The 9,049-nt window shown below is 46.0% G+C and overlaps 1 pseudogene; it reads right to left on the bottom strand.

Annotated features, from left to right (window-relative positions):
- Positions 1-321: 321 nt before the first annotated feature.
- LOC103070743 (early growth response protein 1-like) lies at positions 322-2,912 on the bottom strand (annotated as a pseudogene).
- Between the last annotated feature and the right edge of the window lie 6,137 nt (positions 2,913-9,049).

The raw sequence follows: 9,049 nt of genomic DNA, 5'->3' as shown, positions 1-9,049 counted from the left end.
GGGTCTTCGTTGCTGCGCTTCGGCTTTCTCTAGTTGTGGCGAGCTGGGGCTACTCTTCGTTGCTGTATGTGGGCTTCTCATTGCAGTGGCTTCTCTTGTTGTGGAGTATGGGCTCTCGGCGTGCTGGCTTCAGTAGTTGTGACGCGGGGGCTCAGTACTTGTGGCTCGCGGGCTCTAGAGCGCAGGCTCAGTACTTGTGGCACACGGCCTTAGTTGCTCCGCGGCATGTGGGATCTTCCTGGACCAGGGCTCGAACACGTGTCCTCTGCATTGGCAGGCGGATTCTTAACCACTGAGCCACCAGGGAAGCCCCTGGGTGAGTCATTTTGAACGTGTTTTCTGGTGGCGTTTGAAACTTCCCAGCTGACGGAGGGCGCTGTGACACTCGGGGCACACGTACGGTTTGAGCCCAGAGTGGGTGCATCGGTGAACGCTGAGGTTCCCTCTGTGGCTGAAGGCTTTGTCACAGTGCTCATATCGGAAAGGCTTCTCCTTGGTGTGGGTCCTCTTGTGAGCACGCAGCGTGAAGTTGTGGGTTAACTTCTTGGGGCAGAGATCACAGCAGTATGGCTTCTCGCCTGTGTGGATCCACTCGTGAGTTTACAGGTCGGAAGACTGCATGGACCCTTCAGCACAAATATTGCATTGAAAGGGTCTCTCTCCTGTGTGTGTCCTCTGGTGAAGGGTAACCTGAGATTGATAAGGAAATCTCTTCTTGCATACCCTACATTAATAAGGTGCCTGTCCCTGGGCTTCTTTTCCCTCTGGAAGACTGGTTGGTCCCACTGTACTAGGTGAAACAACAGAATGGGACTCAAACTGTCCTTAGAACTGTCCTTTGTACAAAGATGTGGCTCCTTCTTTTTTCTTATAATAAATTTATTTATTTATTTATTTTTGGCTGCGTTGGGTCTTCGTTGCTGTGCGCGGGCTTTCTCTAGTTGTGGCGCGCGGGGGCTGCTCTTCATTGCGGTGCGTGGGCTTCTCATTGCGGTGGCTTCTCTTGTTGAGGAGCACAGGCTCTAGGCGCACGGGCTTCAGTAGTTGTGGCACACGGGCTCTGTAGTTGTGGCTCACAGGCTCTAGAGCTCAGGCTCAGTAGGTGTTGTGCCCGGGCTTAGTTGCTCCGCAACATGTAGGATCTTCCCGGACCAGGGCTCGAACCCTTGTCCGCTGCACAGGCAGGCAGATTCTTAACCACTGCGCCACCAGGGAAGTCCTTGTGGCTCCTTCTTGATGCACTTCTTGGGAACTGGGAATGTTGGCCAGTTTCCTTTTGAAACGTCTGAGACCCCTTGGAGAGCCTCTTCTGTATCCACTCTTAGTCGAAACTTCTCCTTCTGGAACACAAGAGGAAAATATTCAGCATTCACATTTGAAATATCACTTCCTTCTTGGGGATTCTTGCCGCCCTCTACCCTCCCAGAATGTACTGAAAGAAGAGATTCATCACACAACATTTAACAAGGAGCATTTTCCGTGGTGCCAACCTCACTGGAACCCAGCACTGATGTTGGCTGAGGACTTCCCATCAACCCAAATACCTAAGAGTCTAGATTATTAAACACTCTGGAAAGGTGATGATGGAGAAGTTTGGCATTAGAGAACCAGCTACCCCCTGCCCCCCACAAGGAATGTTAATGCTGGGTACCCAGCTCCGTGCCACCATTGGAAACAAGTCATTAACTCCTCTGGATTCCAAGTTTTTATACTCACCACGACGCTTTGGAAGTTCAAGCTCTTGAGACTGACGGGTTCTTGTCTCTTCCGTGTCTTCCATCAGGTCCTTCTCCAAGTTTTCCTTGGGTGTTAGACCCTCTAGTTCACCTGTTTCAGGAATGATCTCTGGCAGGAGACCTTTCTGGTCCTGTCAATGGGCAACCAAGCAGAGTCAATAACCCATCCATCTTAGCCCATAGAAAGCTCTATCTCCTCTTCCCTCATCCCCCCTCATATCCTAGTCTAAGACTCCAACTTTCTAAATATCATTTTGGGGGATATACCCTGACTTCTTCTGGGCCACCCTAACACCCCGATTGATAATTGTCTCCTAATTCCCAAGTCTGTCCTTAATCTATACTGACCCCATCTTGCAATCCAGTCCGGACATCACAGTTGGCACTGTGAATTCACTACGCATACGTCACTCCAAGTCATCGCAAATTCTCTCTGCCCCTGACTCTGGAGTAAAGGACTCTAGGTCCAGGTCTCCCGACTTCAGCACATTTTGATACATTGCCTAGATTTGTCTTTATGATGACAGTTGTCCTGTGAATGTTATGATGATGAGCAGCAAATCCCTAGTCTCTACTCACTAGAAAACAATAGCATCCCCCACCCCATCCCCATTTGGACAAATCAACTGTCTCCAGACATTCTCCAATATCTTCTGAGAGGCAAAACCACTCCAGTTGGGAACTCCTCATTCAACTCAAGGGATTGACAATATTCCAAAATAAGAAGTGCCTCTGAGGAAAACAACCATGGGGAAAGAGCTGTCAAAGAATTCACCCGTGGCAAATTGACCCAGCACCATCCCATTGAGACAGGATTTCTTTCTCCTCACGCTTATGGCCACAAGCTTTCATGGCGGAGCGACAAAGATGGATGAGTCTTCATTCTCACACTGTCTTGAAAATGTCTAGGAACAGAATGCATCTGTGGGAATTCATGGAGTCAATGGGTCCATTTCTGTCCTTTGCCAAATCTACCAATTACTCTAGCATCCACGCCCATCTGAACCTCTTTTACCTTCTCTCAGACTCTCTCTAGGTATCAGCACATCACACACTCACCCGCCCTCTTGACAGTTCTTTGGCTCTTGCCGGATTCTGCAGCTCTTGGCTTACCTGCTGGCCATTCTTTGGAGGTATCTCCAAGGGATTGGGGATCCCTGGATAGGTCTTTCTCATCGTTGGTGTCACTGAGCTCAATTTCAAACGTCTCAATATCCAAGCTTTGCACAAGATATTCATCTCCTTGTATGCGAACTGTAGTCTGTGAGGGAAAAACTAAATTGAGATTGGTCTCCTATAAGACCTGGAAAGTAGCTCTCAAGGCATCCGATGACATCATACCACACAATCATACTTTTTTTTGTTTAAAAGATCAATATCTCTCAACGATGCCCAATGCAAACTCTCACCCATTTGGGAATCACTGATTTAGAGTCAATCACTCAGGTCCTATCTGTTCAATCCCCAGCTTGCAGATCCCATCCCACCTCTCTCTTACCCATACCAATCATAAGGGTCCAACTCACCCATTTTCTGGATTTCTGGTTATTTCTTAGCATGTCCTCCATGTGTTTGCAACTCTGCACTCCACTTTCCTTGACTAAGACCTGGCACCCTAGCAGCATGCAAATCATAAACTGATCCAGCACTAGCTTGTCCATCGTCTGCTCCTTTGTGTGAAGATCTGGCATCAGCCATTAATGGCAGAGCTCACAGAGTCTCCTCAGATCCTGGACGGGGTCGGATTCCTCTGAGCTTCTAAATGTTCTGAAGCGAACGTGCCACATTTCCCAGTCACAGTCTGGCGTTTCCATAAGTGTGTGTTGGCATAGCAGAGACACTGGTGACTCTGAACTAGGGCCTTTGGGGAGTTTTCCACGACCCTGGAAAAATATCTGGTCCTCAGCCATATTGATGGAGGAATTTTCCAATAAGACTCTGAGTAAACGCTTCTAGAAGCTGGTGACCAGTTGACCCCTATGGAAAGGGATTTCCTCTGCTTTTCCTCTGCAATAGAGTCACTGTTCAGAAGGCTGGGGACAAAAACAAACAAACAAACAAAAAGAATGAACCTGATGTCTTTTATTCCACCCTTCCATCTCTCCTACATCCCTCATCCCAGTATTGGACACCACTCCCTCACTGTTTCAATATTTGATACCGGGAACTATAATCCATTCTGTTATTCTTCTGACATCCACCTTTATAGTAAAACAAAAAAGTATCTGGTCAAAAATGTCTATAGGGCCGCGGTTCAGAACCCTTGCTGAAAAAAATGAACCACAACACAACACAACACACCAACGTGTGTGGAAACATTATTCTCATCTCACAGAAGAGTTCAACAATCAACCATAGTTAATGTGGAGTTTAAGAGAGATCCATCGCTTTCACAAGGTCTCTGAGCTAATGCAAGGTGAATAGGAAGCCAAAGCTTTCTGAAGCCCGCCTCTATCTGTCCTGATTTCTAAGGACTCTCTTTAGACATTCCCTCTTGTCACTTACCCCTTCGAGCCCTCTTGCGTTCAGTCTCCTCAAGTCAGGGACTGGCTCTCAAAGTGTATCTGAGCTGAAATGTCTCTATATAGAGCTGGGGGAAATTCCAGGAGGGCATTCCCATAAGCTCATCATCCCAATGACTTGATAAAGGTCATGGAAGGAACCATTTTAGATAATCCGGGTAGATTCAATTTCCCATGAAAACTCCAACAGGAGAAACCTTGATTTATTCAAGAGGACTCCATATGGTTTGGAGGGTGCTGGAGGAAAAGGAACCCTCCTACACTGTTGGTAGGAATATAATATGGCTCACAGCCACTATGGAGAAGAATGTGGAGGTTCCACAAAAAACTAAAACTAGAGCTACCATATGATCCAGCAATCACATTCCTGGGCATAAATCCGGAGAAAATAATCATTGGAAATGACACATGCACCACAATGTTCATTGCAGCACTATTTACAATAGTCAAGACATGGAAGCAACCTAAATGTCTATCAACAGATTAATGGGTAAAGGAGATGTGGTATATATACACAATGAAATATTATTCAGATAGAAAAAAAGAATGAAGTAATGCTACTTGCAGCAACATGGATGGACCTAGAGATTATCATCCTAAATGAAGTAAGTCAGAGAAAGACAAATATAATATGATATTTGTGGAAACTTAAAAAATGATTCAAATCAACTTATTTACAAAACAGAAACAGACTCACAGACATAGAAAACAAACTTATGGTTACCAAAGGAGAAATATGGTGGGGAGAGATAAATTAGGAGTTTGGGATTAACACATACACACTACTATATATAAAACAGACAACCAACAAGGATCTACTGTATATAACAGGGAACTGTACTCAATATTTTGCAATAACCTGTATTTGAAAAAAGTCTGAAAAAGAATTGATATATGTATACATATAACTGAATCACTTTGCTGTACACCTGAAACTAACATAACTTTGTAAATAACTATACTTCAATATAAAATAAAAATTAACAAGAAGAAGAAAGTAGGTGATTAGACCCAAGTTCAGTTTGATAACAGATACTAGACGTTTTTAAAACATCTGCTAGCTACAACCTTGTGGTTTCAATATTCCCCCTTGCAATTCTAAAGCCATTTCCAATTCCAACCAATGCTTGCTTTACAAACACCCTTACATCTTGACTGCTCCAATTGTAATTCTTGACAAACAATTTATGGAACTGTGGCCTTCCGTTTTTTGCCTTTATAACCTTCCTCCATTTTGTAGTCCAGGGGAACTCAATGCATGTGCTTCTCGAATCTGTGTCTCCCAGCTGCAGTTGTAACAAGCCCCAAATACATGCTTCTTTCTTTCATTCAGGCCTTTGTTTCTGAAATTTTGGTTAACACTCATAACACATAAAAGTATGTAATTGACTATGTTGTCATTAGTTTTTACTGTCTGTCTCCTTTGACTGGAAGGTCAGACTCACAAGGGCAGGCATCTTTGACATTTTGAATATTGATGTGTCCCATGCAGCCAAAATAGTACTTGGAATGGGATAGGCACTTAATGAGTGTTGGTTAAGGAGGGAATAAATATGGTGGGACAGATACCTGTTTGTTTTTAGGCAAAGCTATCTGCTGTCTTTGCATGTCCCTTAAGGCTGTACTAAAATATAAGATTTAAATATATAATGAATTGCAATTTAGAAAGCCATTTCCACAGGCTAGCCAAGTTTCCTGTGTAATTACGTGCTCTGCTTCATTCCCTCACTTCTCAGACTTCAATGTTCCTTCAGTCTTCACTGAGACCCTAACCTTGTTCACATGGCCAAGAGCTATTTCAGCAACCACTTTTTTAAATTATTTATTTATTTATTTATTTTTTTGCGGCACGCGGGCCTCTCACTGCCGTGGCCTCTCTCGTCGCGGAGCACAGGCTCCAGACGCTCAGGCCCAGCGGCCATGGCTCACAGGCCCAGCCGTTCCGCGGCACGTGGAATCCTCCCAGACTGGGGCACGAACCCGTGTCCCCTGCATCGGCAGGCGGACTCCCAACCACTGCGCCACCAGGGAAGCCCTCAGCAACCACTTTTGAGTAACTAAAATTATGGTTGATATCAGCACTTTCAACATTTCACAAATATTTTTCTGAGATAATCTCAAGTCTCCATGCATTGTCACTGCAATTGCAGGTGAAATTATATTGACTACCCAGCAAGGAAAGTAGATCATGTAGTCCAGTCCTTTATCTCTGGGTTCAGATGCCCCCTTTCCAAATAAAGTATGACTGTGACCATAGAGTCACACTCCAGGCAGAAAGCAGCAAGTGGTAAGTCACTCTTCTTTTCAGTCAGGTAGAGCTTGGCTTCTAAAAAAGAACTGGGGCTTCCCTGGTGGCACAGTGGTTAAGAATCCGCCTGCCAATGCAAGGGACACGGGTTCAAGACCTGGTCCGGGAAGATCCTACATGCTGCAGAGCAACCAAGCCTGTGTGCCACAACTACTGAGCCTGCACTCTAGAGCCCATGAACCACAACTACTGAGCCCGCATGCCACAGCTACTGAAGCCTGCACACCTAGAGCTGGTGCTCTGCAACAAGAGAAGCCATGACAATGAGAAGCCCGCACACCGCAACAAAGACCCAACACAGCCATAAATAAATAAATAAATAAATTTATATAATAAAATAAATAAATAAATTAGAACTGAATATATATCAAAATGTGGAGTAAGAAGTATGTATCAAAATGTGGAGTAAGAAGTATATATCAAAATGTGGAGTAAGAAGATGGATGGGACACCATCACTGGCTCTATGTTTTTTGTGAGGGAACGAGAGACACAGCACGTGGTCCACCTGCTTTTGGCCGCCCCACATCCCTTCTCTGTCTTGCCCGTCATGGCCGTGTCTGGAGCCTTTGCTCTCTTGACCCTGACCGAACACAGTGAAACTCTTAAGTTGAGTGTAAAGCTTCAGCCTGTATATATTGGAAGAGCAATAAGACACTGCTTATTAGACCTTAAGTATGGCTGGATGCACTTTGTGTCTGAGCAACACCCTGGTATCATGTGCCCACTTGGTTTTGTAGGTTCAGGGAACATCTGAAATATTATGTCTCTGTACCTTTCTGTGATCAGCACAGACTACATTCTACGCAAATCTGGGTGCGTCCCCTTTAAGATGCGTGAAACCCCGCCCTGGTACTGAGAGATTCTGGACACTCCTTCCCAGCAACCCTCTGGGTGAGGCGGAACTTTTCCGGAGGCGGGGAGCACCGCCCCTTGCTAGGGCCTGGAGCGCTGTGAACTACATTACCCGAAAGGCACTGCTCCTGAGCGTCGACCTAGAGGACCGCGTCTGGGCGGGCTTTCTGGCGTGGACGGCGGGCGACATTTTGTAAACTCGGGTCAGTTCACCGGTGGTGGGCTTCGCAACGCTGGGCCGGCGCGAGGTCAGGGAGGCTGGAGGACGGTGTGCTGGCTACTCTGAGGCGGGTCTGAGGCTCGGTGTGGGCGCCATCCGCATTGACTCTGTCTCGGGGCCGGGATAGGGGCCGCCGGGCCTGGGCCCCTGCTTCGCCCACAAACTGTGCTGGAGGGGCCGCGCTGATGGATCCGATTCAGGTAAATGCTGCGCCCCCCGGGCCCTCAGCCAACTCTTCTTATTCTGCAGAATTTTTGTTCTTAGCAATATTCTCTTACAAGTGTCCTATATTTATATTTATTTGTCCCGCCAAACCTTGGCTTTCTGAATATTGAAATATTACCCGTGTAGAAAAAAATTGCAGAGAACTTCCCAGTGTAGTTGAATAAGCAGCTCTAAAATTGATATTCGGCCACTGCTCAAGTCAAGAAATGCGATATAAATAGGACCTTAGAAGCCGCCAGTGGGGTCCTTCAAAACGATTATCCCCATCCCCCCAAAGTTAAGGTATTGTCTGATGTTTTAAGTAAGCTTTTCTTTTTAAAAAATTTATTTATTAATTTTTGGCTGCATTGGGTCTGTGTTGCTGCGCGCGGGCTTTCTCTAGTTGCAGAGATGGGGGCTGCTCTTCGTTGCGGTGCGCGGGCTTCTCATTGCGGTGGCTTCTATTGTTGTGGAGCACGGGCTCTAGGCACGTGGGCTTCAGTAGTTGTGGCATGCGGTCTCAGTAGTTGTGGCGCACAGGCTTATTTGCTCCGTGGCACGTGGGATCTTCTCGGACTAAGGCTTGAACCCGTGTCCCCAGCGTTGGCAGGCGGATTCTTAACCACTGCAATGCCAGGGAAGCCACCTTCTTGCTATTCTTTTTTTTTTTAAATAAATTTATTTATTTATTTTTGGCTGTGTTGGGTCTTCGTTGTTACACGCAGACTTTCTCTAGTTGCGGCGAGCGGGGCCTACTTTTTGTTGCGGTGCGTGGGCTTCTCATTGGGTGGCTTCTCTTGCTGCGGAGCACGGGCTCTAGATGCGCGGGCTACAGTAGTTATGGCGTATGGTCTTAGTTGCTCCGCTGCATGTGGGATCTTTCTGGACCAGGGCTCGAATCCGTGTCCCCTGCATTGGCAGGCGGATTCTTAACCACTGCGCCATGAGGGAAGCCCTTGCTATTCTTGATACTTTTGCCAACTACGTGGAAATTATTCCACGACTGTAGTTTACCTTTGCTCAATTGTTTTAAAACTTTTTATGAATGGAATCAAGTAAATATTATGCTGTGTTTTCCTTCATTTGCAAAACATGGCGTGGCTTTACTCATGTTTTTCATAGCTGTCCGTTAATTTTTGTGAGTGTGTGCAGTATTCTTTACTATGGATATGTGAGTAAAATGTCCTTTGAAATTCTGCTGTTGA

The sequence above is a fragment of the Lipotes vexillifer genome, unplaced genomic scaffold (genome assembly GCF_000442215.2).
Source record: "Lipotes vexillifer unplaced genomic scaffold, Lipotes_vexillifer_v1.1 scaffold995, whole genome shotgun sequence".
Classification (NCBI taxonomy): Eukaryota; Metazoa; Chordata; class Mammalia; order Artiodactyla; family Lipotidae; genus Lipotes; species Lipotes vexillifer.
Note: the sequence above shows the minus strand (reverse complement) of the source record. Positions and strands in the feature narration are given on the sequence as shown.